General features: G+C 45.7%; 1 long non-coding RNA gene across 1 annotated transcript; it reads left to right on the top strand.

The window, feature by feature from the left end:
• Positions 1-4,413: 4,413 nt before the first annotated feature.
• LOC119385101 (uncharacterized) lies at positions 4,414-7,594 on the top strand. Its single transcript, XR_005182088.2, has 3 exons — positions 4,414-4,543; positions 6,572-6,595; positions 7,523-7,594. It is a non-coding gene; the product is annotated as an uncharacterized LOC119385101 (long non-coding RNA).
• The last annotated feature ends 11,926 nt before the right edge of the window (positions 7,595-19,520 follow it).

The raw sequence follows: 19,520 nt of genomic DNA, 5'->3' as shown, positions 1-19,520 counted from the left end.
CGTATCTTTACACATTTTGGCCGCATTGGGTCAATGAATTTTCCTGGAACTTCTAAGTCTCTGGCCCATAAGAAGACAATGCACTTTATTTTTCACTGATTAAGAACTGTTTGGGCTTTATCAGACGCTGTCAAAATCTATGACGTCACAGCGAGTCGGTGCGGAAACGGCAAGGTGGAGTCGCCACTTGCGTTTCCTCATTGCGCGTTTTTCTGGCCGATCACCAGGCGCCTTCTCGCGGCAAGCGTTGTGCGTGAAAGGGTGACTTGTACTAATAGGAGAAAAATCATTATATTTAATGTCCCGTTGTTTTAAGTTTCTCCGCTAAGCATAATAAAATGTCTGAAAAGGAAAATTGACAACCCACCCAGGTGGTTGTCAATTCGCGCGCCAGCTCGCGAACGCGATTCCGGACGCGTTCAAGTGCCGCCATCTTGGGCTGATAACGTTGCGGTTTTGTATCCGTATCAAATAATCAAACAGTGCTACGGTGAACTCGCACGCACGAAAGCAGTTGGGCCGGTACATTCAACGTTTCATGACCATGATCATAGAAAAACGGCAAAACAATTGTTTATCAGCCCAAGATGGCGACCGGCCATCCATGACGAGGCGACTGAGGGTATTTCCCGGGTGAACGAGGGAAATCCCCCGTACAACGAGGTCAACGAGAAACTATTGGTCACAAATGGCCCTGCAGGGGCCGTATTTTGTGGCAACTCGGTGCCTTTTCTGCATTATTTTCGTCGTCGCTTACGGCTCACCATTGTTATCATCGCGTGATTCGTGGCACGGAGCGACGGACGGTAGGGAAACAGTCAAACGGATCGTTACAAAACTTTCACGAAGGTAAAATTAAGCCATTTTGTTCTCAGAATGACACTAAAGAGAAAAAAAAGCTATTTGGCTCATATTAGTAAATTACACTTTCACAATTCTAAGGTCACCACGCTTGCCGCGAGAAGACGCTTGGTAAGCGAGAAAACGTGCAGAAAGTGCGAGTGGCGACGCCACCTTGATACTCCTGCACCAAACGTCGTGACGTCATAGATTTTGACGGCGTATACTAGATCCCACGTAGTTCTTAATAAGTAAAGATGAAGTACATTGTTCTCTGAGGGGGCCATAGGCTTAACATAGCAATTTTCAGGAAATTTAGTTAAGCCGATGTCGCCAACACATAAAAAATACGCTTTGAAGTACGTGACGTCAGCGCAGACATTTCGGCGCGAAATTTAAAAATGAAACTTTGACATTGATTTTATCCTCTATTATAAACCCCATGATGGTGAAATTTCACCGCAGCAACCCTCACCCCCCCCCCCCCCCCCTCCCTCCCTGCTTCGTTGGTTGAGTCCGAAAGAAATCGAGCTTCGCAATAGATGTAAAGATGAAAATGAAGCGATGGGGTACTTTTCACAACGGCCTGCCTTTGATTCTTGGCAACATCAGACCACCATTACAGCCAAAATCTGCGTCGCCATAACGCTCCACATTAAGCGACAAAACAGGTCCGACCGAGTGAACGTATGGGGCCGACATGGCGTCCCCCTTATACCGGTGTCACATGGTGCACTGCTGATCGCGATTAAGCCCGATCGGAACCAAATTTCTCAACCGTGATTGGCTCCCTTCTGTAGCTTACGCAAGGGAGCCAATCACGATCAAGAAATTCGATCCGGATCAGGCACGATCGCGATCAAGTGACCGTGTGACACCGATATTAGATTATTAAAGGGGGGCGGGGGGAGGGATACTTGCGAGACTGGTAAACTAGTCTCACGCAGTGGATGCAAACGCATCGCACTGAGGGAAAGGGAAAAGGTGACGGTGGTGGTGGTGGTGAAAACATTTATTGACAGAATTTCTGCGGAGAAGCTCCGGATATGCGGAGGTTCTTGACTTGCGGTGGGGGGGCCCTCAGTCCAGGGCTCCGCTCGCAGCAGCCGCTCTACGGGCCCGGTCAATTAGACTCAGCTGATCATCCAGGTTCTCGCTGGCCAGCAGCTGTTCCCATCGCTCCGCTGTGGGATTTTGTATCGGGGGTAAGGCTGTAATGGCCTGGCATGCCCACGTAACGTGGTACAGGGTAGCTTTTGCTGGGCACCATGGGCAGTAAGAAGAGTATGCAGTAGGATGCATTTTACTGAGGGTGTGCAAATTTGGAAACGTGCAGGTTTGAATTTGCCTCCAGCTGACCGATTCTTCTTTATTTAATGTTCGATGTGGTAGGGAGTAAGTTTGTCTGAGTCCTCTGCAATGGTTTAGGATGGCCGAGTAGTCGCAAGGGACGGGAACGGGCTCCTCAGAAGCGGAGTTGAAAGGTGCTCGGCTCGCATACCCTCGAGCTACCCTATCCGCTGCCTGGTTTCCCTCCAGCCCCATGTGACCCGGGGTCCATATGATCCGATGCCAAATCCGGGGTGTGTGTGTACTGGAATGCTCGCCAGTGTCTGTAGCGTTCAGGAGGATATTGAGGGCGGGTTGGCTGATGCGCCCTTTAAGATAGTTGCGGCAAGCCGCTTGAGAGTCCGTCAGAACAGTGAGCGATCGTTGATGTTTGTAACCGAGGGCGAGAGCGAGCGCGATGGCCGTTTCTTCAGCCTCAGTGATGTTGTGGCACCGCACGGAAGCACTGGTACGTTCTTTGAATGTGTGGTCCACGACTGTGGCTACTGCCTTGGTGTTCGCGAGATCGTAGTTGGCGGCGTCAACATAGTACGTGGTGTTCTTGTGCCCATGCTCTCGTTCGAGGGCTTCCACTCTGGCTTCCCGGCGGCCTTGATGCAATCGTGGATCCATGTTACGGGGGATGGGGGCGACTTTATATGTGGTACGAAGGTGGTCGGGAATGGACTTGCGGCGAGCAACGTCCTGAAGCTGGCTGATATAGCCGAGGCGTAGGAGCAGGTCGCGGCCTGTTGGTGTTAGCGTAAGCCGCTGCAGCTGCGTGGTTAGTTGAGCTTCGCAAAGTTCTGAATAGGTGTTGTGGAGACCCAATGCGAGGAGCTTGCTTGTGGGAGTGCTCGGTGGTAGCTTCAGTGCCGCCTTGTAGGCCTTGCGGAGCATTGCGTCTACTTGGTCCTGTTCGCTTTTGGTTAGCCGTTGGTAAGGCAAACTGTATGTCACCCTACTTACGAGGCTACGTACGAGTTTTAGAGTGTCCTCCTCACGCATGCCATGGCGACGAGTGGCGACCCCCGATATCATTCTGGCCACCTGTAGCGTGGTGGTACGAAGGAGGCCAAGTGTGTGATTGACATGGCGGTTTGACTGTATCCACATACCCAATATACGAATGATGGTTTTCTCTGGGACTTGTTGGTAGTTGTAGTTGTTGGTAGTTGGTAGTTGTAGGTGGGTATAGAGCGGCATGCCACCGTCACCTTGCTGGCCAACAAGGTGACGGTGGCATGCCGCTCTATACCCACCTACAACTCGCACCAGCGGAACGGAAATTGCCCCAAAACAGATAACTGATACGTTTAGGGCGAAGGAGGAAGCGCGGCGTGCATGTAACCAGTAACATTTGCTAGCAGGCTAGTTGTTGATGTATAGTTCATACATATACTAGCACAAACGTACACCAAGAGACCAAGAAGGCACAGAACAGAGTGCCGACTTCAACTAGCAGCTAATTTTTGGGTCCGCTTGCTTACATATTTAAAAACCAATATCGGACAAGGTGTCGCCCAAAAGGAGCAACAAGAAAACATAAAAACTCTTTGCACAAACACGTGCGTCATTGCGTCATCCAGTCCAGAACATAACATTCACATCTAATGTAACGATAAAATGTAATGTTCTTTTTCTGTCGGCAAGATCAAAGGAGCGCTTACGTGCGAGTAACCAGCTTCGTTAATTTCACGAGCTTAAATTGTTTCACGCACTCTTATCCCGGCATTTGCACACCGCAGAAGCCCGTTCATAGTTAGGACTACAACCACAATCCCGGCAGCGTAATGTCAAGTGCCCTGACATCAGTCTCCTTCAGCCTCACATCCAGGCGCCGGCCCGTCTGGCCCATATATATTTCCCCACAGGTAAGCTGAACGGAGCATATCACTTCATCTACGCATTCCACAAATCGCGAACGGTGTTTCTTCGTGCATCTACAGGAGCGGATTCAGCAGCGCTTACTACCTTTCATATCCCAGGCAGCACTCGGTCCTCTGTCGTCTTGTCTCTTGTTACGTTTGCATTGGTATAACGAGTAGGAACTTTGTAACCGGGAAATCGCACAGTCTAGCTATTGCGATGCGCTACAAAATGCGACACACTGCTATGTCGCATTCGTCGTGCGTAGACGTGTATTATCGCGGTGTTCAGAATGCGCGCGACGCTCGCAGGACGGAGATGTCGTCAGTGGCCGAGAGTAGCGTGGCCGCCAGTAGCGTCGCTCCTGATCCTGCGGCGGCAGCCGGCGGAAGCAAGACGGACCCCGTGGTGCCCGATTCGGTGGTCTACGTATGCAGCGTCATCATTGTCATCATGGTGGTGGGCGGAGTGATCGGTCTGTCCATTCTCATGAAGAAGCGACTCGGTACGTATACAGACGAGTTACGAGCAAAAGATGATGAAAAATTCATTGGAACACGGGGTGTCAGTGGAGCCAACGTGTCGACAAGTGGTCTTATCTTCTCAAAGCAGCATTTGCCTACCTTAGAGCACGCTTAGTACTGCTTAGAACACCAGTGAGACTTGAGCATAGGTCGGCAAACTCACTCATGAGTCGACTCACTCAGACTCACTCAGACTCAGATTAGGCCATGAGTAATGAGTCTGAGTGAGTCCGGGAGAGTAATATTTTGGTGAGTTTAAGTCCGAGTGAGTCTGGTTCAGGAAAATTTTAGTGAGCCTGAGTCCTAGTGAGTCTGGTTGAGGAAAATATTGGCGAGTCTGAGTCCAAGTGAGCCCTCAGAGCAAAATATATTTCTTGAGTGAGTGAGTGAGCTCGTCTTATTGCCGACCTATGGACTTGAGCCTTTCTTCAAAGGATTTCTAGCCATTCTTATCACCGTGAAATCATTTTTAGGTGGTGTTCATTTTTAACAACCATGATTAAGCGACTGAATTAAAGGCCTTATAGGTTAAACCTCGTAATTTCTGCATTCCTAAATGTTATCCTTTCTGATGTGTATACCACTAAAAAGCCTTGTTTCCGCGCTGTTAGGTGGTTCTTTGAGAGGCAACAAAACATTAAGTAATTACGACTGGGCGGAACATCGGTCGACGCGGCCGCAAGCAGAAGCACGCATGAATGACTTTTTTTTTTTTACGGGGGCGACTTTTGCAATGACGGGGAACTCCACTTTCGCGAGTTTTGCCGAAATGCGAGGACATTGCCTCGTCATATGTTGCCAAGCTTTCCTTCGACAGATGTCATATGCAGTGGGTAGCTAACACAAATACACACACGTTGACGTTATTCTTTTCTAAGTTTGTCAAAACTACATGGGAGCCTCTGCTATAGCGCGAATGCACGGCGCAAAAGGCAGGCCTGGTTTGTGGACATCTTACAAGGAATTCAGGAAGGCAACCACTGCAACTTACTAGGGAACTGAAGAGTCGCACGCGCGAAAACACGATTAATTGGTGTCTGCGAAGTGTTACGTGTATACACTTCTGGGCTTATTTCGAACTCGACAGGGAGAACGCTTGAATATTGGGGCTCGATCATATGCAGTATCGGCGATGGACACGTTGCACGAACGGGCGTTCTTCTGACGCCCAGTTAGCTTCTCGACGGTATTGGCATTACGTCGAGGATGGCGCAAGAGGCGGTCGCACCATCAGTGTAGCAATTAAATTGACGTGTTTTCGGTGCCGGAACACCCCGCAAGATCAAGTCCAGGCACCGTAATTGTACGTAACGATGGAATATATAGAGAATTTCACGGATTTCTTGTTGTAAGGGTATAACATTTTCGAAGAAGGGCACGGATAAAAACTGAAAGGGTCCCGTATGCGTTCGCTCAAAACGACCCGAAGATCTTATTTTTCTTCTTATCAGTCAATGTATTAATCTTTCCCCGCCCCCTTCCGAAAGCTTCCTACGCCTAACGTGGTTTTACACTGCCTCGAAGATTGGCGGCGTTGCATGCTTTCTGCAACTCACCTGCTTTTGCACGGCCTCCGTGATGAGCCAACCTTTGACCAAGCGACGACGTCACGTGATGACGTCACAAATTTTTACAGTATATGACGTCGTGATGACTTAATATGGGGATGTCATCATGTGAAGATATTTCGCATCACTCGTGTTGACGCCGACGATCAATTTTCGCGTTTGACGAGACACCTAAGGCTTCCTCCTTAAAAAGTTAAGGTTATAACGTATACAGATAAGTCAGTCGGGCACCATGTTGACGTGCTTTAGTCAAACCATTTAGATTATGTATACAGGAATGCGCAAAAGCCATTCGAGGACGTCCGCTTTTAACAGGCTTAGGAGGGATACCATAAAGGCAAAGATGGCGAAGAATGCGACGTCCTACGACAAGCGATATGCTTGGCGTCTATAGCAATTTGCCTGTTAATGTCACTCTTCTTTTTTTCTTTCCTTTTTCAGACGTCAACCAGAACGTCACATCAGGTAAGCGCTGCTAGAAGATTGCTTGGCCCGTATCGGTTAATGAAACCTTTCACTATGCTGTCGTCACGGCGCGCTCCAGGAAAATGCGGCACCAGCATAACCTTTCATTATTTCTTTTTGTTCGTGAGAACGTGTGTGTGTACTTCAAGTAAATACTCCGCGCTTATTGCAACCCTCTGCATGCAGGCACCACTCTTCTACAGTCCGGCTTTGGAAATGTGTTAACCTTATAATGCAGCTCAAGTTAATATTTTAAAACAAAAATAAAACATTGTTATATATCTGAAACAAAAATATAATACAATGTGTAGGCAATTATCGCCAACACCGCCCTGTAAACAAGCTTTTTTTTTTTCACTGTTATCTTACTGCGGCGAAGCCCCATTTCCTAAGCATGTACTGTATCGTCGCGAAGATTAGCTTTTTCGAAAGTGCTCTTACTGCGGCAAAATCAATTATTTCGTACGAACAAAAAACAAAACAAAAACAAAAAGACCCTTGGCGCGTATTATGTATATTTAGCACGGCTTCACCATCGTGCGTACAGTGCTGTAGCAGGTTCATGCCGCACATATCTTCGAGTTAAATTAGTCGCCTTAAAGGAACAGACACCAGATAAAGAACACTGGTGTTTCAGTACTTTAACACCGAAAGCCTGCACTTCTCGATCTAAATTAACTTTTCTTCTTCATCCTAGTTATGCAGCGTATTATTTAACACAAAAAGAAAACACCTTAATTCTAGATTCAATTTGCTTGCCAAGTTCAGCACATCTGTGAGAAAAAAAATAATCTTACTTTAATCTATACGCTTCTTAATTTATTTCATTTTTCTAGGTGACGCGAGATGTTTGCCCAAGACAAGAAAATAGAGAAAACGCCATTTCAACACGCCGCTTACACTTTAAAAAAAAAAATTCTTTTTCAGCGGCACCAGCAGGTCCGGGGGCGCCACCACCCATAGCAAAACTAGTGTCGGTCGAGGACTCGGAGTCCAATGGTGCGTACACCGCGTATTAAAATTCTTATCACGTTGTTCTGTTTGTACCCTGTTCTCGCGCATTCGGTCACCGTTGGTTAGTAGACCCTGTTATCGCTCATTACAATCCAGCTCATCCTTAATAAGAGCGCTGCTGACTTGTAAAGCCTCACTAATCACTTTTTTTTTCTTTTCTCCTGGAAGTGCACTTCCTTTACGTATCCTTACTGCAGTAAAGCCCGCTTACTGAAAATCTTAACTTGAAGTTTTTTGTCTAGTTATTTCGTAATCAAGTTGCCACCAATCTCTGGGGATTACAAATCAATCAATCAATCAATCAATCAATCAATCAATCAATCAATCAATCAATCAATCAATCAATCAATCAATCAATCAATCAATCAATCTGTAAACGTACAAAAGCATTCTTTCGGCACCCAGCAGTATTGTTAGAAGGTCCGATCAAAACATTCCATCAGTAGTAGCGTGAAAACGATAAATTCTGCTTTTTAAAATAATAAAGAAAACACATTCACACTTCGAAATAGGCCCAGAAGCACGATCACGAAACCTTACATATGAGCATATCTCAACAGCAGTTCTTAACGAATAAACGTTTTAAGTGTTTTCAGAAAGCGTTGCGCTACCGAGTCGATTTTATATCGCTTCAAATCGTTCCATTCTAAGTTCCTCCGTTTCGGAGATTGATTTACATACCAGAAGATAACGTTACAATGGTGAAGTCTATCTTTATTTCCCTAATCCTTGGCGACACGGCGTCCTCATTTAGAGAAGAATCTTACTTTTGCCATTTCTATGCACTATTGGTATAAGGAAGAGACCACAAACACGAATGTAATATTAGATTAAGCATTCTTCTCGCCTTAAGTTCTTATATATCACTTCTTGTTGTAATATCTTGCTACACACGATCGCTTCGGTGAAGGCAACCATGTTTGAGACGTTGGACGCAGGGGCGTAGCCAGAAATTTTTTTCGGGGGGGGGGGGGGAACCTTCTTGATCTCAAGTGGAGGTCGGGCAGGCATATGTGATCGAGTGTCAATTTGCGCTCTCTATGCCATGGCACGGGCCCGGTGTGCCTCCCCCTCCCCCCCTGGCTACGCCCCTGAATTGGACGTGCGCCGTTTCTTCAGTGACTTCAAAACATTTCCTTAATTTTTTTAGGAATGCTGGCTGTCAGCGGATAACTATCGCATGTAATTTGAGTGGCTCGTTGAATTCGGTTTATGAAGCAATATAACACGACTGACTGTACAATAATCAGATAATTAATTAAGTTGTAATTACAATTGCTGTAAAATACGCTGATTTATTCTAACACTTCAACTTGCTTTATATTCGGTCTCCAGAAACTCGGCATCAAATTATGCAAATTTCGCGCATCTACAGACAGTCGAGAATAATGCGTGAAGCAAAGGGCTAATGCTTGAAAAATGATTGCGTACCTAAGCATGCCACTCGTGTGTTGTATCGACGACGCGCGTTTCAGTCTGAAGGAGGTTCAGAAATAGACTACAGCGCATATTCGCTCGACTTTTTTGTTGTTGCTGTGGTTACGAGAGGCTGTTTGCGTCCGTGACGCATCTCCATGCAGCTTTCAAGATTTGCGAGTTGAACCCTTCGTGCTCGTCCAATTGGCATAATAACGAGCATTTCGCCGAAGATGTATATATAGGCTGGAAATCGTTTGGCTGCGCTGCCAGCTTTTCGGTTGCGACGGCAGGATCGCTGTAGCGCTTGTTACGCGGCCAAGTCGTGACAAAACTAAGAAATTTGAGCAGTGACAGAAATAGCGGAAACGTTCGTTGCCCACGCAAGGCAGCAGTTTGTCGATGAGGGACTGATCGCGGTTATTTTTAAATTCTGTGCACAACAAACACATGCATCTATGACGGATGTATTGCTGATGATGTAGTTTAGACCTACCAATGAGCTAAAACGAAACACCTGAAAGCAAGGTTGAACACGTTGTAAAAAAAAAAACGCCAGGCCTGCGCTCAAACCGCAGTACAGTCACAGCGAAAGCTGGAAGAGCGGCGTTTCTAGAGCCCCTTGTAATCTCTCTTGGGGCTACTAATACAAGTACACTAGCAAGGTACCCACTACGCCATAAATCACAATTTTTGTGCAGTTGGGAAGCACCTACTAAGCCATTATTCGTTATTCTGCGCAGAAGCGAGGCACCAGCTACACGTCTGTAACGCATTATGTGCGCTTTGTTGACGCGACGACTGATGACGATGGAGAATTTTGGCTCAGCCCTTTGTAATGGGATGGAAGCTTTAAACGTCCCACCAGTTATGTAATTTGCATTGGGTGACGCCCGGTCGCTATTTCCCTCTCCCGCCATGCTGTATAACAGACGTTGACGTGGGAGAAAGAGAGAGGGGGGGGGGGGCGAAGATCTTTACCGAGACCCCGAGGAAATGGATCATGCGCTTATGGGCTTCCTTGGCAACCAATACAAGTGCACTTGCGAGGAACCCACTACGCTATAAATCATTGTAATTTTACTGAGACCCCGGGGAAATGGATCATGCGCTTATGGGCTTCCTTGGCAACCAATACAAGTGCACTTGCGAGGAACCCGCTATAAATCATTGTAATTTTTGTGAAGTATAGGGAAGCAGGCACTATGCCATTTGTCGTCATTCTACGGAGAGCCGTGGTACCTGCTAAACGCACGTAAGGCATTATGCGCGCTTTGTTGATGCTGTGCCTGATAACGATGAAGAATTATGGCGGAGCCCTTTGTAATTGGTTGGAAGCATTCGACAACCTACTCGTTGCGCAATTCGCATTGTGTGATGCCTGGTTACAGAATTCGCGTTGTGCGACGCTTGGTGCTTATTTTACTCTTCTACCACGCTATATTGCATATGCTAATGTGGTTCCTTCCCGACATGAAGCCTGTATAGGACCTTTTTGCAAAGCAGTTTCAAGCACCGGCATGGCTCAGAGGTTGAATACTGGGCTCCCACGCAGAGGGCCCAGGTACGAACCTCGTTCCATCCTGGAATTTTTTCTTATTTCGTTTTTTTTTTCTTATTTCGAGCGATACTGGTTACGGACACCGGCGGCGGCGGCGGCGGCGCCAAAAACGGCCGCTGAAATGATCTCATAACAGCTTTCGCTGTAAAATCCGGACCGGACTCCGGTCGAAATGTCGAATGAAGCTTTCCTCTCCTGTTGCTGTTTTACCGAGGGTCTTTTACTCATTTCTATATACAGTGGAATCTTGAAAAAAAAAAACGTATTACGCAAAAATCGTATTAAGCAAAAATTTAAAAAAGGAGGAAAACATGCATACACCGTAAGCAACTCACTTTTATTGAGCAACATTGAAGCAGCTGGTCAATTTGCGCGGCACTTCCTTCTTTTCAACGTCTAGGAGTGAAAAAGTAAAAAAAAGAAGCTGCAGTTTGCTCTCAGCTCTGCATTCACGACGAAGCGCGTCCAAGTGTTCGAGTGCGTCGCTTTCTGCTGGCAGCGATCTTTTCGCCGCAATACCGACGCTGCCGCGTCCTCAGCGGCTCTGCAACGTGCAGAATCGTGGCTTGTTAGACCGCGGTTTGAGCTAGTAGACGGAAGAATAAACGTAGGATTTCTAGATATATCGGTCAAGATCCACTTTCGCTGTCGTACTGTTCAATTTAGGCGTATTAAACGCATAAAAATGCACTATTTCCAAGGGACGTTGGCCGGGAATAAAAAGAACGTATTAGGCCGAAAAACGTATTACGCAGTATCGTATCAACGAGATTCCACAGTATGTATAATTTAAACGCTACATAATGTGCCCCCTATGCTACTCCTTGGCTTCATATGGTTGCGTCTAACAAAACACCAAAAAGAAAAAAAAAAGCGAGCCCTCGATGTATTCCCACTCTTTCGTTCATTATCTGTGCACATGCATGTGTGCGTGTGTGAACTTCTGTGTGTGTTCGCCAAAGCGGGAAACGAAGTCTTATCGTTTACTTATCGTGCTGCGAGAGAAACTGTTTGTACACACGCTTCGCCACAAGACATTAAAGTTATGAGGCAAAGTACTCGCATACTGCGACAACGCGAGAACGCGTTTTAATAAGCGATCGACTACTTGAGCGCCGCATGCATTTCATGCTGATTCATTCCGAAGTGTCGCGTGACACCCTTTATGTGTTCAAATTGCAAAACATGTGTAACTGGCCCTATTTTCTCGTTACAGACTTCAAGGTGTTCAATGATGATGATCCGTTCCGTAAGTCGCATGCAGGCTATGCCTTTTATTGTCACAAGTCGGGTTATCAGCGACCTCGGTGTTTAAACAAAAGTGATAAGCCATGTCCTATAAGCTTCCAGCGTGACGGCGAGTCCTTAACTGCCCTCAATCACTTCACGAAACGAATATAGTGATACTCATACCTCGACCAATAGATGAGCATGGGTAAAAAACAAAATATTGGAAAAAAAAATTTTTGAGCCACTTAAAAATGGGTCAATATTTCCAGTCCCCAATAATGCAATAATGCCGCTGCCAAGACTAGTTTACGTGTTCAAGGTGCGTAAAGTTTCGTTTCGCGACGTAAGATACCGCTGATATTTAACTCTCTTACGTCTCGTGTTATCTCGCACCCAATCCTTAGACTTCGTGGTGGCTCCATCCCAAGTACAGGACGAGATTTTGTTTAAGAAGTTGTATTCAGAATACTGCAGGATGCAACGGCGCGCGCATAGGCGCACAATTAGACGAAGTGTGCGTGGCATGATGGAAATCACTTATACAGCATCATTCTTCTGCAGATTACCGCGTCGCCAAGACACGAGGTGAGCTGCCTTTTGTTTTTTTGTTTTTCTTCCGTTAGAAAGTTGTCAGCTATGATTTGCATAATGATTTGAGTATATTAATTTTAAACCACTTTTAAACAACTCGGACATTAATTACGTCTACGTTACTCAGTATGACAGTGATAAAAACAAAACAAAAAAATAGACTTTTTAAAAATAAACAAAAAACTAATAACACAAAAATACAAAATACGAAGCGACAGCCAACGTTTCGAGAAGCGTTTTTACAACATCATCGTTAAATCTTAATCTAATAATTGAGTTTGTCCAGCAATTTTCTTTTGTTTTTATTGTTGCTTCTGTCACATTATTATAAAGGGCAAATGTAGCAGTTACACCAGTGTAAGCATCACGACTTCACCGCGTCGAAAACAGAGGCTTACAATGCGCTAAATGTCTGGCACATTCATTCGCTCAATCTTTGTAGACACATACTGCCAAAACCTACATACTTTTCGCGCTCACGTCTTGATTAAAGCTGTATTTCTAGACGCAAAATATAATTCAAGTTTATATTCTGAAAGAAGTAAGAAAATAAAAACGGAGCCGAATCTCCATTTGAAATTTCCTTCCTCGACAGATGGCTACCACCGGAAGGTTCCCTTCTATGAGGCGGCGCATTCAAGTACGTAAGCCTTAGAACAAGTCTTGACAGCCGCGCTCTTAGGCAAACGCGTGGAACAGCTACACGAGCCGCCATGTGGAGTATTCGCCTACAGGTATTTCCATCCTCCCTCCTGTCTTTCATTTATGCAGAACAGAAGGCAAAACGACGTAAGTCAACGCAGCACTCTCCGACTGCACACGCTAAACGTTTCGCTGATCTAGCTTGAGCAGTTTACTGAGCTGTCATGAGAAGGGCACACAGTTATATGCAACACAATAAAAGAAAACAACTCAAAGAATGTTGCTATTAGAAATGAGAAATAAAACTTAAGTTACAGCTTCAGTGATATCGCGAACAAATATCAGGAATTCGGAAGTAATACTTTTTGTAATTTGTTTGGGCAGTAACTGGCGTATGTAATGCGGTCCAGTACAAAGGGTTGGGGGCCAGAGATCTTTATCTTTTGAATGGTTGCGTGAATGTTCTAGTTTTGCTCTCGCAAAACGACGACCCAATGATCTCGTCAGGTTACCCGGATGTTTTCTCTGAGAGCCCGGATAACGGCTCTGGCTTTTAGCTAAAGGTCACTTGAAGGTTGTCGACAACGGGCGCTAAAAGCGTTTCATGCTGAATGAAAAGAATCTCGGTGATTATTCAGAACTCCGTGCTTCGCTATGAACCCAACCCCGCTTGTCTCTTCTTACCAGTCTCTAAAGACGCGGTCGTTTTCCCATGCAGACAAAAAAGCGCCGATCACCACGAGGGCAATGAAAACCAAGAAGAAGACGGCCGCCAGGAAGACCACAAGGAGAACAAAGGCTACCACCAAGAGCCACCGACAACCCGTCCCGCGCAGTGCGTGGAAATACAGACGATTTTACGTTGACATATTGGCGCCGCCACCTTGGGCTGTTAAATGAATGTTTTCTTACTTTTGGATCGCGTGACGTGAATTCATAAGGTCAGGACACGTCGAGTGCACCAACCCAACCGTTTTCATGCGTATGCGTACTGTTCGTTTAGTTGCTGGAGATACAAAACGGCAGGGCTAACAGCCAAATATGGCGGCGCCTAAACCTATCCGTACAATAATCTATAGAATGTAATGTACGGCCCCCGACTCCCGTAAAATGTGTGTCGGAACAGAACGAAAAAAAAAAAACTAGAATCAAAACGATATATCTGACCGGAACAAAAACGTAAACGAAACGTTATCTATATTATTTCGTTTCGGAGTGAAATCGAGATATTCTTCATCGGTTTTCGGTTCAAGGGAAAAGTTGGAAATCCTGAACAACCGAGGTCATGCAACGTGAGCATTAATGCATATCTGAGGGGAGAGTATTAGCACGTTTCTCAGGGAGGAATTCCAAAGTAAAGAAGTGTTGAAATTTTAGGAAGAATTGAAAGAGCGGCAACCAGAGTTGTACAGTCGGGAGCAATATGAGATGGAACACTGAAATGAGCTTTTAAAGGTGATAGCGACTAAACGAAGCTGGCAAGCACGAAAGTGATCTTAACATAAAATGTTCAAGCGGAGAAAGTGTCACTTGCAATTCAATACGCCACCGTCATATCGGTACGTTACACATAATTGTTGATTAAACGCGAATTCGGTGTCCCTCTTATATAGCTCACGACTGTACGTATTATTGGTAGTGGTCCTTGGTGTGCGAGCCACACAGGCCAGCGTGGAAAGGGCGCTGAAGTTTGTTTTATTGCGATAGCAATTATATGGACTGTCTCGGCTGGATTTTGCCGTCGCCGTCGCCATGCACCGTATATGTATAAGTATGTGTATATATATCAAAGTCCCAAAGAAAAATAATTCAGGAAAATGCTTCCGAAGCGCGGAATCGAACCAGCGACCTCTCGTTCCGCAGCGCGTGACGCTAACCACTACGCCAGAAAGCGCAGATCCTTCGGGTAACTAACGGCGAGCGTTATATACACACCCTTTACCGCTGGCAGGACTCGGAGACGGCCGGCGCTTATAAGCGTTTCTTCATTACCAGCGAGATGGCGCGAGGAGCGCGACGGGCGGATTTAAAAGTCGTCGGCGAGCTCGCTCGCTTCTTCTTATATTTGCGCAGGACGAACATTGCCCTGCCGCTGTCTGCTTGCGCGGTTTTCTCGTGGTGAGGGGAAGAGGGATGTTTCGAGCTTTCACCGTGATGTCCGTGCTCGTGTTACGGAGCGTACGAAAGTTACTCGAACTCAAGCGACGCCGCTAAACGAACAGAAGATGAGCGTGAACTATCAAGTGTCACAGCTCGACACTTGAAGCACGCTAGTTTCCTTCGCTGCTTCGGCCGCCTTTGCAACAGGAGCGCTGTTCAAACTGAGGAGTATCCATTGGCGAGCCCCACTTCGTATAGCATTAGTTTCTTGCTATCGCATTCATTGCTTCGCCCTTGCGGCGAAACTGACTTTTTATCAGAACAGCGGTCTCGCATATCAATGTGTGCACTCGATGACGTGCTTCTTCTGAGGTCATGCTCACTCCCTCGACGCAAAGTAATCAGCCTGCTCAGAGAATTCGTAATTCGCTTATGGAGAAAAAGTAAATACTGTTTTTATCGTTGCCTTATTTGATTACTTTTTAATGCAAGTAAAAACCGTTACGAACCTTTACGGATCATTTTTATTTCGTTCTGGAACAGAAACGGAATGGAACTCTTTCGGTGGAACAAAGTTAAAACCGAAACGAAGAACAAATCGTTCCGACACCCTGCCTTCTTACGACGTCTTTTCGTAACCTTTGTCGTCATTTATATATGCAGCGGAATCTGCCTTTAAAGGGTTTGATTAATAAATTAATATTTAGTTCGCTACCCTCAGGGCGTCTCAGAAAGGTTGGGTACAACGGATGACAAATAGACCCAGTCAAACAAGTTTGTGTAGAGGTTATGGTAATTAAAACATGATCAGTAAGCACAGCGTGGTGCTTCAATCGAGACACTTTCCCGCAAGTCGAAAACCTCAGTGAGTGATAGCTGCTCATTGCGCTGCATTTTTTTTCATAACTTGAAAATAAGTCTGAGTCATGAAAGGTGAACTGAGCGCTATATAATTGCTCAAGATAAGCTTACTATGTACTACTTCGCCTATATGCTACGTTTTGGCAGGCACTGTTAAATCCAGTTAGCAGAAAAAATAGCGCAAGTGAACCGACACTTGTCCTGTGACTAGTTTTTTGTACTAACCTGGTGTGCATTCTCGGGAAAGACTGATTTGGGCGAGTTGGTTAATAATTAACTGAAAAAAAAAGCAGCGAAAAAAAAAAGAGATCAGCGCTAGTCCAGTGGTCTGTGCGTTTTCGTCCGTCCTTCTGCGCTGCTTTTGCCCAGTCAGCTGGCGTGTGTGTGTCTTGTTAGTTTTGCTTTTCCAAGGCCTCGATGTGTAACACAGTGCCTGCCACATGCATGACACAAAGATGAAGCTACGTCAACTAGGCAAATTTAAAAGCTCCGCTTGCTTTCACTGATGCAGTGTACAACGCCCCCGACGTGCTTGCAATTTATTTCATTTCTTTAACCACGCGTATGCGTTTCTCAGGGACCCCAACAACGGCGAGACATGGCAGGAGGAAAGTTAACGTCGCCCAGAGTAAGAATCTTGCTCACTTTGTTCGGAGACAAGTATTGTGTGCGTGCATCGCTTACGCGAGGCGTACGATGATAAGTTAGTTTGTAAACAAGGTTTCCTTTTATTTTTCTTCTCTCACCGTTGCAGACCGTGATCACGACACTTCTGAAAAATAACGGTCGTGATTTTACTTCCCAAAAAACCACGATATGATTATGAGGACCGCCGTAGTGGAGGGTTCGGTAAATTTTGACCACCTGGGAGTTCTTGAACGTGCACCTAAATCTAAGTACACGGGCCTCTGGCATTTCGCCTTCAACGAAATTCAGCCGCCACTGCCGGGATTCAATCCCGCGGCGTTCGGGTCAGCAGTCGAGCACCATAACCGCTATAGATCACCGCGGCGGTTTTCACTGTAGCTATTTCCGCGGGGAACGTGATGTCGCTGATTGCAGTGCGCCGGTTCTTAAAATTCTCTGCATAAATCGAATAGAGCAGTATCGCTTCAATAAGCCGAAAACTGCAATTTGTCGTTTTCAGTGGTCACAAAAAAGGACAAACGCAACACAGTAGCCGCACTGACACTGTATACACGTTTCGGTCTGTGACATGCTGTCATGACAGATGGTTAGTTAAACCCCTGCTATCCGGTAAATCTAATGTAATTTACAAAAAAAAAATACTTCGTTCGCAATGTCACATCATTTTCCGCCACACAGGTCACAGACATTAGTTACACATATTAGTTCTACGTCACACACAGGAAAACGACGTATCTGTATACTCGCGAATGGGTTCACGGAACTCAATCGCATTCTGTTCGCATGTATTCTGGGAATGAATACTTAATCTCGACGCTAGAGACGTACTCTTAAGATCGCTAGTGACCCACTGTTTTTTAAAGTGTGTACAAAAATATTTCGTTTAAGTAGAAAAAAAAAGTCACATCGCTTCCATATATTCGGTCGTGTCGTCGGTCATGTTTTTGTCTGGCTGTTGAGTTTGTATGCTGCGCATCTGTGACAAATTGTACACAATGGCGGCCAAGCACACTTTAGAGCAATATTTAATTACTACAGTCTCTTATTTTAAGCGTATAAATGCATTAAGTGCAAGTTGAAACGCAAGGACTTGCCTGCGCAAGCCCTGCGTTCCTTTCTACTCGCCTTGGGGGCAGCTGGCGAACAGAAGTAAGTGGGGGAGAGTACAAAATAACGAAATAACGAGGGGACCCAACGGCTAGGAGTCCACGGCACTAAAACTCTACAATTAACGACATTCAATGGATATGACATTATTTTGCCGTTCGACAGGGGTATTACCCTTTTTTATGCGACTCGTGTCGCGGGGCTTCTACGCGTTTTCAAGTAGGGTCACCGAGTCTTCTCGCATGATTCTGTCTTCAGATAAACATGAGCCGACAATAGCATCAACTCGGGCCGCCGTTCCGGTCCGTGAGGTCGGCGCGGGGGAGAACATCTCGGACGTGGGCACGGCAGGCGTCGAGATCAGAGCGAAGAAGAACGCCGCCAAGGCCGCCCGAAACGACACCATTGACGGCGACATTGACAAGGGTGACATTCAAGGTGAGCGCGGCCTAACGGGTCCGAGTGCTATTCCTTAGCGTAGCACCTGTTAAACCTGGAAGCGTCCTTTACTACTTCAAAGAGACACTAAATTGAAACAGTCAATTTAACTGATCAATTAAACTTAATCATGGAACAATGATGACTCTACAGTCTAAGTTAATTTCCCCATAATAGTTTATCAACAGAAGAGAAAAGCGAGATCAAAGTTTCATTTTTAAATATCGCGCCGAAATCTCCGCAGCTGACGTTGCGGATTTCAAATATTTTTTTTTCGTATTTTCGCCACATTAGCTCAAATAAATTAGGAACTACGCAAGCGCTAGTAGATGCCGTCAAATCTATGACGTCACGGCGATCGGCGCGGGAACTTCAAGGTGGCGTCGCCTACCGCATTTTCTTTTTGCGCATTTTCTCGCTTACCAAGCGTCTTCTCGCGGCAATCGTGGTGGTTTTCGTATTGTGAAAGAGTGATTTACTAATACGGGAAAAATCGTTTGTCTCCTTGGTGTCCCTTGAACGAATGCAAGTGCACCCAAGCAACAAGATGGCAGGGGTGGTATATAGGATACCAACGGTATAAGGAAGCGCAATACACCGTTTAGGCCACCCAATAAAACCTACCAAGGCTGGTCCCCTGCACCACAGCGCGTCAGACTTTTATCGCTTGTTAACGTACCTCGCACCTTTTGCCCTGTTAACTTCATTGTATCATGTAACTCGGTAGTATTCCTTCCCCTCCTGTTTGGCTTAATGTTTTCACTATATTTAGCTGAAATGAGTCAGTATAGGGGAGGTAATTTTACTGCTTATTTACATTGTTTCTTCAGAAGCTTGTACGATAAATGCAGTACGTTAAGATGACCGAAAAGCATCCTACTCATGCTGATAAACGACACTGTTAGGGCTAATTGGATGTAGAGTACAGTGTCAAGGGCATGCCGCATATTGAAACACTGAGATCGACGTAGAAAACTGGCTAGCATTATCGCGTGTTGGGTGAGATTGAGCAGTAACGCGATGTGAGGGATAATTACAGACAAAAAAAAACTTAATTTTGTGATGCCTTTCACCTTTCTCCTGCAGTTTCAGCCAAGAAGAAGGTTTCGGCTAAAGGTAAGCGCTATACTTCGCAGCACTGCTTAGCTGCCTTCCTCGCCCTACACTTATTTTAAGCTTATCTCTTCATTTTGCATGTTTTTTTTTTTATTGCGAGCTGTGCTGGAATAACGAAAAGGTCCTATAACTAAGTTAGTCATTTTCTATATTTATCCCTGTGGCGCTCCCCTGATAGGTTATCATCCCCGAGAAAAATAA

The sequence above is a fragment of the Rhipicephalus sanguineus genome, chromosome 3 (genome assembly GCF_013339695.2).
Source record: "Rhipicephalus sanguineus isolate Rsan-2018 chromosome 3, BIME_Rsan_1.4, whole genome shotgun sequence".
Lineage (NCBI taxonomy): Eukaryota > Metazoa > Arthropoda > Arachnida > Ixodida > Ixodidae > Rhipicephalus > Rhipicephalus sanguineus.
Note: the sequence above shows the minus strand (reverse complement) of the source record. Positions and strands in the feature narration are given on the sequence as shown.